Here is a 19,011-nt window from a genome sequence, read left to right as displayed (position 1 = left end):
TCCTGCTTGGCAGAGGGTTGGACTCGATGGCCCTTGTGGTTTCTTCCAACTCTATAATCCTATGAATCCACAACCTGATTGGTCTACAGGAGAATTCCGGAATTAGCCAATCACGTGCAGCCCATTGTGTAAATAATGTATATAAAGCAGATACTTTGAGGGGATTTTCATTCCCTCCTCACCACTATGAGCTGAATAAAGAGCATGAAATCCACTCTGAGTATATTTCACTGGCGACGAAGGTGGGATCCTGCTGAGCTGACCACCACACACAGCACTGCAGCACCGCCACCTTCCGCACCGCTGCCTCGCACCGTGTAGCCAGGCTTCAGCTCTGGGACCCAAGGAACTCAGAATGGAAACCGACAGCAGCTTCTCGCCGTTCAACCCAGCATCCGGAGACTGGGAAGCGTATGTGTCAGAGCTGCTTCCAGATCCTAGCTCACAGAGGATCACGCTAGCCAGCAATCACTTTGTAAAAGTCTTTATTGAGTTACAGTTTCCATTCTCAAGCTGCTGCGTGCAACTCTACGTCTTATGGGTTAGACCGGCGAAGCTCCATCTGAGTCTCCGCCCCCTGTGCACCAGCTTACTAACCTAGCCTTACTCCACCTTTTCCGCCTGACCGTTCTTCTCTGGGTCCCTCTGCCCCCCGGGGTCTCTTCCTTCCGGGATTCTTCTGACGCTGACCCCCCGGACCCTCCTGTCTCCTTGCGCCGGGCTTTAGGACCTGGCTCCCTTTCCGGGCTGCTTACTGCGCCACCTTCCTGTGCATTTGAACTTGGCGCGCGCGCCCAACCTTCCACTTTCCGCCTGACCGTTTCTTCGCTCCCCGATGGAAGTGTGGCCACTCCTGACTCGTGCCCTCCCTCCTGTTGTGAGCTGCCAGCGCTTGATACCTGGCGCCCTTCCTCTCCCCTGCTCTCTGTTGGTGACGCTGGTCCCGATTTCCAACTGCTCCCCTCTGAGTCCCCTTTGGCCCTTTCTTCCTGGGGTGTCCCCCTTGCCCTGGCCACTGGTGCTCCTTTCTGTGAATCTTCTGATTCACTGGAAAGACTCGGAGATGTCGGGTCGTCGTCATCACTCATCTTTTCTTCTGCCTCCTCCCCCTCGCTCTCTGTTTCCTCCCTTGCCCTTGCCTCTGCTCCTGAACACCTGACATCCATCCCCCCCTCGAAGCCCCCCCTTCCTCCTCCCCTCCTTCCGGTGTGGGAGCTGGGTGCTGCCGTGTCAGGGGGACGAATGTCGGATACAGTTCGCTTCCCGTGGCGGGCCTCCATCTGAAGGCTTCCGGTTCTTCCTCCCTGCTCTCATCGACGACGGTCACCTCCGCTTCCATCTCTGTGCCGCCGTGCTCGAAACCCGGGTCGTCCCCGAATACGTCCATGTCCGTCTCTCCCTCGTTTCCTTCTGGGGACGTTGCTCGTCCTGGACCCTCCAGCCACTCTCTGCGCCACTGCTCCTCTGGTCTATCGTCCCACCAATACGAGGGTTCTGAGGCAGATCCCGAGGGTGACCCCTCCGGGGAACGGGCGTCTCGTGTTGGTTCCTCGTCCGAGTCGAACCCCTGGAACGTGCTGGCTGAAAGCGTGGGCGTGAAAAGCCAGTCGTCGAAAAAGTCTGCTGGCATGGGCCTATGTGGGAAGAGGGCATGAAACTCTTCTTTGAGCAGAGGTTCCTCTAAAGCGTAGCCCGGCACCCAGCTGTTGGCACTGGCCGGGGTGCCCTCCTTGGCGAGAAGGTATTCTACCCCCTCTTCCCCCCATCTAGAGTCCAAAATCTCTGTGACTTCGTTGATGTGCTCCTCCTGTGCCACTCCCCCTTGCTCGGTTCTCTCTCGGAGCGGACTTGGTGCCGTTCCTGGTTCCTGAAATCTGTGAGGTGCCTTGTAGGGAGTGAGCACCGATCTGTGGAACACCGGATGCATCCTGGAACCCTCCGGAAGCGCCAGCCTGAAAGCCACCGGGTTGACCTGCTCTTCGACTTGGTAGGGCCCCAGTTGTTTATGCCCTAGTTTCTTCTTCGCCAACGACCTGGCCGGCACTGCGTGGGCTGCTAACCAGACCCAGTCTCCCACATGGATCTCTTCGCCAACCCTCCTGTGTTTGTCCGCTTGTACCTTGTATGCGTGCTTAGCCAGCTCCAGGTGCCGCCGAAGCTGATCGTGGACCTCCTGCAACTCCGACGCGAACGCATCTGCTGTCTGCGGCTCCCCCTCCCCCATTCTTTCCAGTCCCGGGAAGGTTCTGGGGTGCCTCCCGTTGTTGGCGAAGAACGGCGTGACCCCCGTGGACACGTGCTTCGTGTTGTTGTAGGCGAACTCGGCGAGAGGCAGGTAATCCACCCACATCGCAGGCTGTTGATTCGCATAACATCTCAGGTACTGCTGCATGATGGCATTGACCCGCTCCGCTTGCCCGTTGGTCTGCGGGTGTCTAGCCAAAGCCAGGTTGATCTTGACGTTCAGGAAGCTCATCAGCTTCTGCCAGAAGTTCGAGATGAACTGCCGCCCCCGGTCGGACAGTATAGACCGCGGCAGACCGTGAACCCTGAACACGTGATCTATGAACAGTTTGGCGGTTTGTTCCGCCGTGGCCACCTTTGCACACGGGATGAAATGTGCCATCTTGGAGAACAAGTCCACCACCACTAGCACAGCCGTTTTGCCCCTCGAGCTGGGCAGATCCGTGACAAAGTCCAGGGCCACTCTCTCCCACGGTTCGCACGGGGTTTGCAGCGGTTCCAGCAGTCCGGCCGGCGGTCTGTGTACTGGTTTGGCCCTCTGGCAGGTGTCGCACCTCGCCACGTAGTCCGTGACCTCCCCTCTCATTCTGGGCCACCAGAAGTCCCTGGCGACTGATTCTATCGTCTTCTCCTTGCCAAAGTGCCCGGCAGTGGGTGCGTCGTGCAGCTGCTGCAGTACCTTGGCGCGAAGATCGTCCCCCGGCACGTAGATGGCCCCTTTACGGAGGAGTAATCCATCGCGAACTTGGAACTCGCCGGTCGCCGCCTTGCCCCTTTGCGCCTCTGCCATCTTGGCTCGCGCGAAGGTGTCGTCCTGCAGCGCTCTCCTCACCGCATCCAGGTCAACTGTCGCCGAAGCGCACGCCCACACCGTTGGTGCGAAGATGTGCATGGCAGCCGCTGGCGTCGCCTCCTCCAGGTACTGTGGTTTACGGGATAGGGCATCCGCCATGACATTGGTGTCCCCCGGGACATACTCTATTCGGAAGTCGAAGTTCGCAAAGAATTCGGCCCAACGTATCTGCCTCTGGTTCAGGAACTGCGCCGTGCGCCAGTGCTCCAGATTCTTGTGGTCCGTGCAGACCTGCACCGTGTGCTTGGCGCCGATCAGGAAGTGCCTCCACGCCTTGAAAGCTGCATGAATGGCAAGCAACTCCCTGTCCCAGATGGTGTAGTTCTGTTCAGACTTGCTGAGCTTCCTGGAGTAAAACGCTCCCGGCCTCCAGGCCCCCTGCGGGTCTTGCTGCAACAGGACTGCTCCCACGGCTCTGTCTGATGCGTCCGTCTCCACCCTCATTGGCCTGCTGGAGTTGACATGCAGTAGCTGCTCTTCCGATGCGAAGAGACGCTTGAGTGCCTGAAAGGACTGCTCCGCCTGCTCCGTCCAGATGAACTTCTTCTTGGAACTGAGCGTGTCTGTGATGGCCGCCGTTTGCATAGCGAACCCCTTGATAAACTTGCGATAGAAGTTCGCAAAGCCAACAAACCGCTGGACCTCCTTCCGGTTGCGCGGGCTCTTCCAGTCCAACACGGCACGAACCTTGGCGCTGTCCATGGCGAGCCCCTTGTCTGACAACCTGTAGCCCAGGAAATCCACCTCCGTCACGTTGAACTGGCACTTTTCCAGCTTGGCGTAAAGCCTATGCTGCTGTAGTCTGCTCAGCACTTCCTTGACGTGTCTGTCGTGATCCTGCTGCGATTCAGAAAATATCAGGATGTCATCCAAGAAACAGACGCACGTCTTGTAGAGGAGCCCCGCCAGCACGTGATGCATGAAAGCTTGAAAACAGTGAGAGCCATTTTGCAATCCAAAAGGCATAACCCTGTATTCGTAGGTGCCCAGGGGCGTGAACATGGCTGTCTTCCACTCATCACCCTCCCGCATGCGAATGAGGTTGTACGCCCCACGCAGGTCCAACTTGGTGAACACGCGGCCCTTGCGTACTTTTGCGAGGAGGTCGTCGATCCTGGGCATGGGGAAGTCCGATGGCTTGGTCACACTGTTCAAGATCCGGTAGTCCACTACAAGTCTTTTTTGGGGCGTGTCCTTCTTCTTAACAAAGAATACAGGACTGCCTCCCACCGCCTTGGACTCCCGGATGAAGCCGCGCTCCAAATTATGATCTATGAACTCCTTGAGTTCCTGTAGTTCGTCCTCAGACATGGAATACAGCTTCCCTTTGGGCAGCGCCGCCCCTGGCAGTAGGTCAATCTTGCAGTCATATGATCTGTGGGGGGGTAGCTTATCCGCTTCCTTCTCGCAGAAGACCTCCAAAAATCCCGCGTATTTGTGGGGGATTGCTTGCAGCGTCCCCAGCTGCAGCTGCGCTTCCTCCTCCTCTCCCTCCTGCCGGGGCAGGATGCAGTGTTCAGCGCAGTATGAGGAGCCAAAGACTAGCTGCCGCTGGTACCAAGCCAACGTCGGACTGTGTCTGTCCAGCCAACTCATGCCCAAGACAATAGGCGTGTCCGACAGTCTGGTGACATTAAAACTGATGATTTCCCTGTGATTTCCAAGTCGCATCACCATTGGTGGCGTTTGCTTCACCACCTGCCCCCCTAGCAGCTCCCTGCCATCCACCGTGACGACCTGCAGGGGCAGCGTGGCAGGCAGCAGCTGTATAGCGTGTTGATCGACAAAGTCCTGCCCTATAAAGTCCGCATTGCTTCCTGAGTCAATGGTGATTGGCACGTCCATGGTGAGTCCATTGGGTAGCTGGAGCGATGCGGTGAGCCTCACCACTGGTTTGGGTGGGAGGGGGTCAGTGGGCTGTAAAATCTCTGGGGACTGCTTCACTGACACGTCTGGCTGGGCCCCAGTGCCTCTCTCTCCAGCCAGACTCCGTCGTTTCCCTGCTGTGGTTCCCCTTGCTGAGTTGCTGCAGTTACCATTGCTGAGGCTGCAGTGTGCTTGTGGAGCCTCTGGGGACACTCTTTCGCCAGGTGCTGCGGAATTTCGCAGATGTAACACTTCCTGTTCCCTCTAGGAGGCTTCGCCTTGACTGCTCCCGGTGCTGTGGCTCTGGTTGCTGACTGAGCCCTGGCACTGCCAACCTCCATAGGTTCCGCTCCCCCTCCTGGCGGAGGTGTGGATTGCGCACGCGCAGCTTCCCTGGGAACGAAGGAGAACCCTCTCGCTGGTTCGCGCCCTCCACGTCCTTCGTCCCTGCTCCATGGACGTTCCTCCAGCCGCACTCCCACCGCCAGCGCCCTCTGAACGACCTCCTGCGTGGTCCGGGGTCTCTCCCCCCTTGCCATTTCGTCTTTAACCGCACTGTTCAAGCCTTCCCAAAATAGATCTCTGACTGGAGCTGTATCTCTGTGCCATTCCAAGGCACTGACTAATGCAAAAAAGCGGGCATGGTACTGTCTTACGCTGGCCCTCCCTTGCTTCAGCCCATGCACCTCCTTCCGGGCAAGATCCACGTCTATGCTTGATAAAAAGCAGCCATCCATCGCTTTAATAAAGGCATCCGTGGTTTGGAGCGCTGGATCCTTATCCCTCCACAAATTGCGCAGCCATGCTTTAGCATCTCCATGCAAATGGGACATGATAAATCCTACCTTCTCTTGCTCATCTCTAAAGTCTTTGTCCAGCAGTTGCAGTGCACACTGTACATCTGCTCTAAAGTGGGGGTACATTTGTAAATTCCCATCGAAGTGAGAGACTAGACCGCCTGTTCTTCTCCCCAATCCAATCCCCTCCGGTTTGGGTGTCAGTTGCCCTTGCTTCGTAAGCACTTCCAACCTGACCTGGAGATCCCTGTAGGCGGCAGCTGCGTCCTCCTCTCTCTTCCTGGATGCAAGTATTTCGGCATTCAGACGTGTCACTGCTTCTCTGAGTTCTCCTATCTGCTGTTCGGCCGTCATATTGTCTGCCGTTCGTGAGCTGAGCCGCAGGCACCCTCCTTCTCCTCTGTCCGCGAGGCTGTAGATGCCCACAACGTGAGACGGAGCTTACTGTCAGAGCTGCTTCCAGATCCTAGCTCACAGAGGATCACGCTAGCCAGCAATCACTTTGTAAAAGTCTTTATTGAGTTACAGTTTCCATTCTCAAGCTGCTGCGTGCAACTCTACGTCTTATGGGTTAGACCGGCGAAGCTCCGTCTGAGTCTCCGCCCCCTGTGCACCAGCTTACTAACCTAGCCTTACTCCACCTTTTCCGCCTGACCGTTCTTCTCTGGGTCCCTCTGCCCCCCGGGGTCTCTTCCTTCCGGGATTCTTCTGACGCTGACCCCCCGGACCCTCCTGTCTCCTTGCGCCGGGCTTTAGGACCTGGCTCCCTTTCCGGGCTGCTTACTGCGCCACCTTCCTGTGCATTTGAACTTGGCGCGCGCGCCCAACCTTCCACTTTCCGCCTGACCGTTTCTTCGCTCCCCGATGGAGGTGTGGCCACTCCTGACTCGTGCCCTCCCTCCTGTTGTGAGCTGCCAGCGCTTGATACCTGGCGCCCTTCCTCTCCCCTGCTCTCTGTTGGTGACGCTGGTCCCGATTTCCAACTGCTCCCCTCTGAGTCCCCTCTGGCCCTTTCTTCCTGGGGTGTCCCCCTTGCCCTGGCCACTGGTGCTCCTTTCTGTGAATCTTCTGATTCACTGGAAAGACTCGGAGATGTCGGGTCGTCGTCATCACTCATCTTTTCTTCTGCCTCCTCCCCCTCGCTCTCTGTTTCCTCCCTTGCCCTTGCCTCTGCTCCTGAACCCCTGACAGTATGTGTCAGGGCTGCTTCCCGGTCCCAGCTCACAGAGGACCACGCTAGCCGGCAGTACTGTACAAAAGTCTTTATTGCGTTACAGTCTCCATTTTCAAGCCGCAGCGTGCAGCTCTACGTCTTAGAACCTAGACCGGCGAAGCTCCGTCTGAGTCTCCGCCTCCTGTACACCAACTTAATACTCTAGCCTTACTCCACCTCTTCCGTCTTTCCTTCCTCCTCTGGGTCCCTCTGCCCCCCGTGGTCTCTTCCTTCCTGGACTCTTCTGACGCTGACCCCCCGGACTCTTCTCCCTCCTTGCGGCGGGCTTTAGGACCTGGCTCCCTATCCGGGCTGCTTACTGTGCCGCCTTCCTGTGCATTTGAACTTGGCGCGCGCGCCCAGCCTTCAACCTTCAACCTTCCTCTTGACCGTTTCCTCGCTCCCCGATGGAGGTGTGGCCAATCCTGACTCATGACTCATGTGTGGTGGAGTCTCCTTCTTTGGAGGTCTTTAAGCAGAGGCTTGACAACTATATGTCAGGAGTGCTCTGATGGTGTTTCCTGCTTGGCAGGGGGTTGGACTCGATGGCCCTTGTGGTCTCTTCCAACTCTATGATTCTATGATTCTATGAGATACTAACTGGGATAAAAAATCTCAACCTAAAAGGCTTGTTGAAAGAGGAATGTCTTTAACAGGCCCCAAAAGACTGGTAAATGCCACCGGATTCTTCCTCTTCCCTGCTAGAAAGGGGAGTGGAAAATTTCATACCAATGGCCTTAGTGACTCCAAACATCCAAATCACTGAATTTATTTATTTTTAAATTTATTTTTTATTAATTTTCCATTAAGAACCTCCAATTTATAACAAATCAAATCATAATCCAATTCAAAAATTAAAATTAAATTAAAAAAACAACCAAATTACAATCTGAATTGTTAATTATTAAATTTCACATGGACTTCCCATATTCTGGACCTCTGAAGAACTCATCTCAGATAGTTATATTTCTTCCCTCTTGTTGTTTTCATATTTTCCACATTCTGATCGTAAACTCTCAAAATCTTCAGTCCCTGGCTGATCGATTCTCAGTCATGTTAAACAATCATATATCCAGTTTAATCTATGTATGCGTATGTCCTGCTGCCCGCCTGCCACCCACCCTCTCCATCCATGGCCGCACCAGGTTTACCTCAGCGTGCAGACAGCAAGGCTCTGGATTGGCTGCAGGAACTTCCTGCAGCCAATCTGAAGCCGTGCCAGTGTCGCTGCCCTGCTTCCCCATAACAGGCACCCCTTGTGGGCCGACAGTTCATGTTTGTGGGTTGTGTAGCCGGCAAATTCTGGCCTGGGGCTGCTGCTGGGCCATCCCCTCCACACCCAGTCCAGGACCCGGGAAATGACCCTACCTTTCTTGGAATGGTGTGCAACTTCTTGTGCCTGAATGGGGCGGTCAGGAAGCAGCTCCAGGCTCATAACCTCTTGTGCAGGTGCTGGGTCGGGGCCTGTTTCCGGTAGTGGTAGCCTGCTGAGGGCGTCCGCATGGCCCATGGCCTTCCCAGGGCGGTAAATCAGTGCATACTGGTAGCTGGCAAGGAAAATTGACCACCTGAGGACACGAGGAGACAGCACTTGGGGGGTCTGCTTTTCGGGGGCAAACAAGCCAAGCAACGGCTTATGGTCAGTCACCACGGTAAAGGGCCGCCCGTACAAGAAATCATGGAATTTTTTTACTCCCTTCACGATTGCCAAACCCTCCTTGTCGATTTGCGAGTAGTTCCGCTCGGTTGCGTTGAATGTCTGGGGAAAGTATGCCACCGGTACCTCTCTTCCATCCAGGAGTTGGTGTCTCAGGACAGTGCTGATGCCATACGGTGAGGCGTCGCATTCTAGCACCACTGGCAGCCTCTCGTCGAAGTGTGCCAAGACAGAGTTTGAGACAAGCAAGTCCTTGACTGCCTGGAATGCGGCCTCCTGGCACTGGCCCCACACCCAAGGGGCCCGCTTGTCCAGGAGTCTGTGTAGGGGCTCCAAGACCGCCGCCTTGTGGGGAAGGAAGGAATGGTAAAAGTTCAATAGTCCCAAGAAGGCCTGAAGTTCAGTCTTGCTCTTGGGCGCTGGGGCATCACAAATGGCCCGTACCTTGTCCCCAGTCGGGTGGACCCCTTCTGCGTCCACCATAAATCCCAGAAAGTCCACCTGAGGCACTGCTAGTAGACATTTTTCCCGCTTCACCTTGAGACCCGCCGTCTGGAAACGGTGCAGAACGGTGTGGAGGCGGTCCTCAAACTCCTCTGGTGTGGGCCCAGCAATCAACACATCATCGAAGAAGGGGGTGACGCCAGGAATCCCTTTAAGGAGAGAGTCCATTAGATTCTGGAATATGCCTGGTGCCACACTGACACCGAATTGCAGCCGCTTTACCCTGAACGCTCCTCTATGCGTCACAATCGTCTGTGCCTCTGCTGTGGCCTCATCTACTGGCAGCTGTTGATATGCTTGGGCCAAGTCCAGCTTGCCAAAAATTTTTGACCCAGCCAGGGTGGCAAGGACATGGCTGACCACTGGCACTGGGTATGCGTGGGCCGTGAGGGCCTTGTTTATGGTACATTTGTAGTCTGCGCAGATGCGGACCGAACCATTAGGCTTGACGGGTGTGATGATTGGGGTTTCCCAGGGGGCATTAGGTACAGGCTCCAGCACTCCTTGCTCCACGAGCCGGTCCAATTCCTCGTCTATACGGGGTTTCAGGGCAAACGGGACCCGGCGAGCCTTGAGCCTGACAGGTCGTACTGCGGGGTCAAGCTGTAGAGCAATGGGGGGCCCCATATACTGTCCCAATTTCCCATTGAAAACCCCCGGAAATTCTTTGCAGATGGTGTCACGTCCACTTGTAAGCTAGTGTGGCTCACCCCGGTGACGGCTAGCCCCAGTGGTCCAAACCATGCCAATCCCAGTAAGCTAATGTAGGGGCCCTTGACCACGAGCAAGTCCAGTTGCCGCATCCGCCCTCGATATTGCACCCTGAAGGTCCCCACCCCCATTGTGGGGACCTTATGTTTCTGGAAGTCCCGGAGGGTGAATGGGGCCGGCCTGAGTTTGGGACCTCGAGTAGGACACAGTTTCCTTAAGGTCCTTGCCGAGATTATGGATAGAGTTGAACCCGTGTCAAGTTCCATGCGGCACGGGGCCCCCTCTATCTGTACCTCTACATAAATTTTCTCTACGTTGGGGTGGAGCAACTGGTATACCTGGAAGTCCGTGAGCTCCGTCGAGTTGCCTTGGTGCGTTGGGCCCTGGGGTTCTTGGATCGGTCATCTGATGCCTGGCGTCGGGTGGGCTGAGCCCGACATACCCGAGCGATGTGCCCCAATTTTCCGCACTGCCTGCACTCTGCGTTGCGGAAACAGCAGGTCCTCCTCTCGTGGCTCTCGACGCAGCTCGTGGTCTGTGCGCTGCTTGAGTGTGCTGCTGTACTCGGTGCACCTCCTCCCTGTCAGATCCTGAGTCGTCGGTGAGGTCTTCGTGGTGGACCCTTGGTTGGGACGACAGGCTTGGCCATGCCTCTTGCGTCGACCTCTTGGCAGCTTCTGTTACCAGGGCCTCCTCCAGGGCGACCTGGAACGTTAGGTCCTTCTTAGCGTAGAGGCGTCGTTGCAGCGTCTCATCCTTTAGGCCACCGACGAGGCGGTCACGAAGCATGTTCTCCAATTCTGAGAAGTTGCAGAACTGGGCGGCTTGGCGGAGAGAGGTCACAAACCCAGTTATGGTTTCCCCAGGGGCTTGCCGCTTTGCGTAGAAGGCATTTCGACAAGCCACCACTGAGGGCTGCGGCGAAAAATGCCCCTTCAGCCGTTCCATTATTGTTTTGTAAGGAACGGTAGCGCCGTCTTCAGGTGCAAGGAGAGCCTGGGCGATTTCAAATATCTCCTCTCCACAGACGCTGAAGAATATCGCCCTCTTCTTGGCATCTTCTTCGTCGGTGACCCCTTTGGCTTCTAGGAGGAAGGTGAAACGGGAGGCATACTGTCAGGGGTTCAGGAGCAGAGGCACAGGAAAGGGAGGAAACAGAGAGCGAGGGGGAGGAATCAGAAGGTAATATGAGCGATGACAGCAGCCCGAGATCTCCGAGTCTTTCGAGTGAGTCGGAAGATTCACAGAAAGGGGCGCCAGTGGTCAGAGCAAGGGGGGCGCCTAGGGGGACAACCCAGGAAGAAGGGACCAGAGGGGACTCAGAGAGCAGCAGTTGGAAATCGGGACCAGCTTCCCCACCAGAGAGCAGTAGGGGGGAGGGGTCCCAGGTATCAGGACCTGGCGGCTCGCTGCAAGCGGGAGGGCATGAGTCAGGATTGGCCACACCTCCATCGGGGAGCGAGGAAACGGTCAAGAGGAAGGTTGAAGGCTGCGTGCGCGCGCCAAGTTCAAATGCGCAGGAAGGCGGCACAGTAAGCAGTCCGGATAGGGAGCCAGGTCCTAAAGCCCGCCGCAAGGAGGGAGAAGAGTCGGGGGGTCAGCGTCAGAAGAGTCCTGGAAGGAAGTGACCACGGGGGGTAGAGGGACCCAGAGGAGAAAGGAAAGACGGAAGAGGTGGAGTAAGGCGAGAGTATTAAGTTGGTGTACAGGAGGCGGAGACTCAGACGGAGCTTCGCCGGTCTAGCTCCTAAGACGTAGAGCTGCGCGCTGCGGCTTGAAAATGGAAACTGTAACTCAATAAAGAAGTTTGAACAATACTGCCGGCTAGCGTGGTCCTCTGTGAGCTGGGACCTGGAAGCGGCTCTGACAGTAAGCTCCGTCTCCAAATTTTGCACCAAAAGCCTCGCAGCGTGAGGGGGCGCAGCGAGGGGTGGAGATTGGTGCTTCACAAGCTCACGAAAGTCGGAAAAGATGAATACTGAACAGCAGATAGCAGCCCTGCAAAATGCAGTGTCACATCTAAACACCGAGATACTAGCCTCCAGGAAGAGGGAGGAGGAAGCGGCCGCCGCCTACAAGGATCTCCAGGTCAGGTTGGAAGTGCTTACTAAGCAGGGGCAACCGGGACCCAAATCGGAGGGAATTGGGCTGGGGAGAAGAGGAGGCAGCCTTGTATCTCATTTCGATGGTAATTTACAGCAGTACCCCAACTTCCGAGCAGATGTGCAGTTTGCGCTGCAACTGCTGGATAAAGACTTTAGAGATGAGCAAGAGAAGGTGGGGTTTATTTTATCCCATCTGCATGGAGACGCTAAAGCGTGGCTGCGCAATCTATGGAGAGATAAGGATCCAGCGCTCCGAAGTGCGGATGCCTTCATCAAAGCGATGGATTCGTGTTTTCTATCAAATATAGACGTTGATATCGCCAGAAAAGAGATACATGGGCTGAAACAAGGGAGGGCCAGTGTGAGGCGCTGTGTGAGTCATTCCCGCTTTTTTGCACTGGTCAGTGCCCTGGAATGGGACAAAGATTCAGCTCCAGTCAGAGACCTGTTCTGGGAAGGGTTGAACAGTGCGGTGAAAGACGAAATTGCGAGGGGGGAGAGGCCCCGGAGCACTCAGGAGATCGTTCAGAGGGCGCTGACGATTGGAGTGCGTCTAGAAGAACGTCCACGGAGCAGAGATGAAGGGCGTGGAGGACGCAAGTCGGCAAGAGCGCCTTCTTTCTTTCCCAGGGATGCAGCGCGTGCGCACTCCACGCCTCCGCCAGGAGGAGGAGGGGAACCTATGGAGGTTGGAGGTGCCAGGGCTCAGTCAGCAACCAGAGCCCTAGCACCGGGAGCAGTCAAGGCATAGCCTCCTAGAGGGAACAGGAAGTGCTACCTCTGTGACAGTCCTCAGCACATGGCGAAAGAGTGTCCCCGAGGCTCCACAAACACACTGCAGCCTCCGCGACGGTAACAGAAGCAACTCAGCAGAGAGAACCACAGCAGGGAAACGACGGAGTCTGGCTGGAAACAGAGGCACTGGGGCCCAGCCAGACGAGTCAGTGAAGCAGTCCCCAGGGATGTTGCAGCCCACAGACCCCCTCCCGCCCAAACCAGTAGTGCAGCTCACCGCATCGCGTCTTCACCAAGTTGGACCTGCGAGGGGCGTACAATCTTATCCGGATACGGGAGGGCGACGAGTGGAAGACAGCCATGTTCACGCCTGTCAGGGGTTCAGGAGCAGAGGCGAGGGAAAAGGGAGGAAACAGAGAGCGAGGGGGAGGCAGAAGAAAAGATGAGCGATGACGACGACCCGAGATCTCCGAGTCTTTCCAGTGAATCAGAAGATTCACTGGAAGGAGCGCCAGTGGCCAGAGCAAGGGGGGAGCTTAGGGGGACACCCCAGGAAGAAGGGTCCAGAGGGGGCTCAGAGAGCAGCAGTTGGAAATCGGGGCCAGCATCACCAACAGAACGCAGTGGAGAGGAAGGGCGCCAGGTACCGAGCTCTGGCAGCTCGCAGCAGGAGGGAGGGCATGAGTCAGGAGTGGCCACACCTCCATCGGGGAGCGAGGAAACGGTCAGGTGGAAAGTGGAAGGTTGGGCGCGCACGCCAAGTTCAAATATACAGGAAGGTGGCGCAGTAAGCAGCCCGGAAAGGGAGCCAGGTCCTAAAGCCCGACGCAAGGAGACAGAAGGGTCCGGGGGGTCAGCGTCAGAAGCGTCCCGGAAGGAAGAGACCACGGGGGGCAGAGGGACCCAGAGAAGAACGGTCAGGCGGAAAAGGTGGAGTAAGGCTAGGGTATTTAGCTGGTGTACAGGGGGCGGAGACTCAGACGGAGCTTCGCCGGTCTAACCCATAAGACGTAGAGCTGCACGCAGCAGCTTGAGAATGGAAACTGTAACTCAATAAAGACTTTTACAAAGTGATCGCTGGCTAGTGTGATCCTCTGTGAGCTAGGATCTGGAAGCAGCTCTGACAGTAAGCTCTGTCTCCAATTGTGGGCATCTACGGCCTCGCGGAGAGGAGAGAAGGCAGGTGCCTACTAGCGAGCTCACGAACGGCAGACAATATGACGGCCGAACAGCAGATAGCGGAACTCAGAGAAGCAGTGACACGACTGAATGCCGAGGCACTTGCATCCAGGAAGAGAGAGGAGGACGCAGCTGCCGCCTACAGGGATCTCCAGGTCAGGTTGGAAATGCTTACGAAGCAAGGGCAACTGACACCCAAATCAGAGGGGATTGGGTTGGGGAGACGAACAGGCGGTCTGGTCTCTCACTTCGATAGGAATTTGCAACAGTACCCCAACTTTAGAGCAGATGTAATGTGTGCACTGCAACTGCTGGACAAAGACTTTAGAGATGAGCAAGAGAAGGTGGGATTCATCATGTCCCATTTGCATGGAGATGCTAAAGCGAGGCTGCGCAATTTGTGGAGGGATAAGGATCCGGCGCTCCGAGATGCGGATGCCTTTATTAAATCGATGGATGGGTGCTTTTTATCAAGCATAGACGTGGATCTTGCCCGGAAGGAGGTACATGGGCTGAAGCAAGGGAGGGCCAGTGTAAGACAGTACCACGCCCGCTTTTTTGCATTGGTCAGTGCCCTGGAATGGGACAGAGATTCGGCTCCAGTCAGAGACCTGTTTTGGGAAGGATTGAACAGCGCGGTTAAAGACGAAATTGCAAGGGGGGAGAGACCCCGGACCACGCAGGAGATCGTTCAGAGGGCGCTGGCGGTTGGGGTGCGGCTGGAGGAACGTCCATGGAGCAGGGACGAAGGGCGTGGAGGGCGCGAACCAGCGAGAGGGTTCTCCTTCGTTCCCAGGGAAGCTGCGCATGCGCAATCCACACCTCCGCCAGGAGGGGGAGCGGAACCTATGGAGGTTGGCGGTGCCAGGGCTCAGTCAGCAACCAGAGCCCTAGCACCGGGAGCAGTCAAAGCGAAGCCTCCTAGAGGGAACAGGAAGTGTTACATCTGCGAAAGTCCGCAGCATATGGCGAAAGAGTGTCCCCAGAGGATCCACAAACTCAATGCAGCCTCTGCAACGGTGACTGCAGCTACTCAGCACGGAGACTCACAGCAGGGAAACGACGGAGTCTGGCTGGAGAGAGAGGCACTGGGGCCCAGCCAGACGTGTCAGTGAAGCAGTCCCCAGAGATTTTGCAGCCCACAGACCCCCTCCCACCCAAACCGGTAGTGCAGCTCACTGCATCGCTCCAGCTACCCAATGGCCTCATTCTGGACGTGCCAATCACCGTTGACTCAGGAAGCAATGCGGACTTTATAGGGCAGGACTTTGTCGATAAACACGCTATACAGCTGCTGCCTGCCACGCTGCCCCTACAGGTCGTCACAGTGGATGGCAGGGAGCTGCTAGGGGGGCAGGTGGTGAAGCAAACGCCGCCTATGGTGATGCGACTGGGAAATCACAAGGAAGTCATCAGCTTTAATGTCACCAGACTGTCGGACACGCCTATTGTCTTGGGCATGAGTTGGTTGGACAGACACAGTCCGACGTTGGCGTGGTACCAGCGGCAGCTGGTCTTCGGCTCATCATATTGCGCTGAACACTGCATTCTGCCCCGGCAAGAGGGAGGGGGGGAGGCGCAGCTGCAGCTGGGGACGCTGCAAGCAATCCCCCACAAATACGCGGGATTTTTGGAGGTCTTCTGCGAGAAGGAGGCGGACAGGCTACCCCCCCACAGACCATATGACTGCAAAATTGACCTGCTGCCAGGGGCAGCGCTGCCCAAAGGGAAGCTGTATTCCATGTCTGAGGAAGAACTACAGGAACTCAAAGAGTTCATAGATCATAATTTGGAGCGCGGTTTCATCCGAGAGTCCGAGGCAGTGGGGGGCAGTCCTGTATTCTTTGGTAAGAAGAAGGACACGCCCCAAAAAAGGCTTGTGGTGGACTATCGCACCTTGAACAGTGTGACCAAGCCATCGGACTTCCCCATGCCCAGAATCGACGACCTCCTCGCAACGGTGCGCAAGGGTTGCGTGTTCACCAAGTTGGACCTGCGAGGGGCGTACAACCTCATTCGCATGCGGGAAGGAGATGAGTGGAAGACAGCCATGTTCACGCCCCTAGGCACCTATGAATATAGAGTTATGCCTTTTGGACTGCAAAATGGCTCCCACTGTTTTCAAGCGTTCATGCACCACGTGTTAGCGGGGCTCCTCTACAAGACGTGCGTCTGCTTCTTGGATGACATCCTGATCTTTTCGGAATCGCAGCAGGATCACGACAGACACGTCAAGGAAGTGCTGAGCAGGCTACAGCAGCATAGGCTTTACGCCAAGCTGGAGAAGTGCCAGTTCGACGTGACGGAGGTGGATTTCCTGGGCTACAAGTTGTCTGACAAGGGGCTCGCCATGGACAGCGCCAAGGTTCGCGCGGTGTTGGATTGGAAGAGCCCGCGCAACCGGAAGGAGGTCCAGCGGTTTGTTGGCTTTGCGAACTTCTATCGCAAGTTTATCAAGGGCTTTGCGATGCAAACAGCGGCCATCATGGACACGCTCAGCTCCAAGAAAAAGAAGTTCATCTGGACGGAGCAGGCGGAGCAGTCCTTTCAGGCACTCAAGCGTCTCTTCGCGTCGGAAGAGCAGCTACTGCATGTCGACCCCAGCAGGCCGATGAGGGTGGAGACAGACGCTTCTGACAGAGCCGTGGGAGCAGTCCTGCTGCAGAAAGACCCGCAGGGGGCTTGGAGGCCGGGAGTGTTTTACTCCAGGAAGCTCAGCAAGTCTGAACAGAACTACACCATCTGGGACAGGGAGTTGCTGGCCATTCATGCAGCATTCAAGGCGTGGAGGCACTTCCTGATCGGTGCCAAGCACACGGTGCAGGTCTGCACGGACCACAAGAATCTGGAGCACTGGCGCACGGCGCAGTTCCTGAACCAGGGGCAGATACGTTGGGCTGAGTTCTTTGCGAGCTTCGACTTCCGAATAGAGTATGTTCCGGGAGACACCAACGTCATGGCGGATGCCCTATCCCGTAAACCACAGTATCTAGAGGAGGCGACGCCAGCGGCCGCCATGCACATCTTCGCACCGACAGTGTGGGCATGCGCTTCAGCAACAGTTGACCTGGATGCGGTGCGACGAGCGTTGCAGGATGACTCCTTCGCGCAAGCAAAGATGGCAGAGGTGCACAGGGGCACGGCTGCGACCGACGAGTTCCAGGTGCGAGATGGATTGCTCATCCGTAAAGGGGCCATCTACGTGCCGGGAGACGAACTTCGCGCCAAGGTACTGCAGCAGCTGCACGACGCGCCCACTGCCGGGCACTTTGGCAAGGAGAAGACGGTGGAATTAGTCGCCAGAGACTTCTGGTGGCCCAGAATGAGGGGGGAAGTCGCGGACTACGTGGCAAGGTGCGACACCTGCCAGAGGGCCAAACCAGTGCACAGACCGCCGGCCGGACTGCTGGAACCGCTGCAAACTCCGTTCGAACCATGGGAGAGAGTCGCCCTGGACTTTGTCACGGATCTGCCCAGCTCGAGGGGCAAGACGGCTGTGCTAGTGGTGGTGGACTTGTTCTCCAAGACGGCACATTTCATTCCGTGTGCGAAGGTGGCCACGGCGGAACAAACCGCCAAACTGTTCATAGATCACGTGTTCAAGGTTCACGGTCTGCCGCGGTCTATTCTGTCCGACCGGGGGCGACAGTTCATCTCGAACTTCTGGCAGAAGCTGATGAGCTTCCTGAACGTCAAAATCAACCTGGCTTCGGCTAGACACCCGCAGACCAACGGACAAGCGGAGCGGGTCAATGCCATCATGCAGCAGTACCTGAGGTGTTATGCGAATCAACAGCCCGCGACGTGGGTGGATTACCTGCCTCTCGCCGAGTTCGCCTACAACAACACGAAGCACGTGTCCACGGGGATGACGCCGTTCTTCGCCAACAACGGAAGGCACCCCAGAACCTTCCCGGGACTGGAAAGAATGGGGGAGGGGGAGCCGCAGACAGCAGACGCGTTCGCGTCGGAGTTGCAGGAGGTCCACGATCAGCTTCGGCGGCACCTGGAGCTGGCTAAGCACGCATACAAGGTGCAAGCGGACAAACACAGGAGGGTGGGCGAAGAGATCCGCGTGGGCGACTGGGTATGGTTGGCAGCCCACGCAGTGCCGGCCAGGTCCTTAGCGAAGAAGAAACTAGGACATAAACAACTGGGACCCTACCAAGTCGAAGAGCAGGTCAACCCGGTAGCCTTCAGGCTGGCGCTTCCGGAGGGCTCCAGGATGCATCCGGTGTTCCACAGATCGGTGCTCACTCCCTACAAGACACCTCACAGGTTTCAGGAACCAGGAACGGTGCCGAGTCCGCTCAGAGAGGGAACCGAGCAAAGGGGAGTGCCACAGGAGGAGCCCATCAACGAAGTCACAGAGATTTTGGACTCGAGATGGGGGGAAGAGGGAGTAGAATACCTTCTCGCCAGAGAGGGCACCCCGGCCAGTGCCAACAGCTGGGTGCCGGGCTACGCTTTGGAGGAACCTCTGCTCAAAGACGAGTTTCATGCCCTCTTCCCACACAGGCCCATGCCAGCAGACTTTTTCGACGATTGGCTTTTCACACCGACGCTTTCAGCCAGCACGTTCCAGGGGTTCGACTCGGATGAGGAACCGACAATAGACACTCGTTACCCGGAGGGGTCGACAGCGGGATCTGCCTCAGAACCCTCGTATTGGTGGGACGATAGACCAGAGGAACAGTGGCGCAGGAAGTGGCTGGAGGTTCCAAGTCGAGCGACGGACCCAGGAACGCCTGGGGCGGAGCCGGACGTGGACATGTACGGGGAGGATTTTGGGTTCGAGCACGGAGGCACAGAGATGGAGGCAGAGGTGACCGTTGTCGACGAGCGCAGGGAGGAAGAACCGGAAGTCTTCAGTTGGAGGCCCGCCACGGGAAGCGAACTGTATCCGACATTCGTCCCCGTGACACTGCAGCACCCAGCTCCCGCACCGGAAGGAGGGGAGGGGGGAAGGGGGGGCTTCGAGGGGGGGATGGATGTCAGGGGTTCAGGAGCAGAGGCGAGGGCAAGGGAGGAAACAGAGAGCGAGGGGGAGGAGGCAGAAGAAAAGATGAGTGATGACGACGACCCGAGATCTCCGAGTCTTTCCAGTGAATCAGAAGATTCACAGGAAGGAGCGCCAGTGGCCAGAG

Source organism: Podarcis vaucheri (genome assembly GCF_965113315.1).
Source record: "Podarcis vaucheri genome assembly, chromosome: W".
NCBI lineage: Eukaryota > Metazoa > Chordata > Lepidosauria > Squamata > Lacertidae > Podarcis > Podarcis vaucheri.
This window is presented reverse-complemented; position numbering follows the sequence as displayed.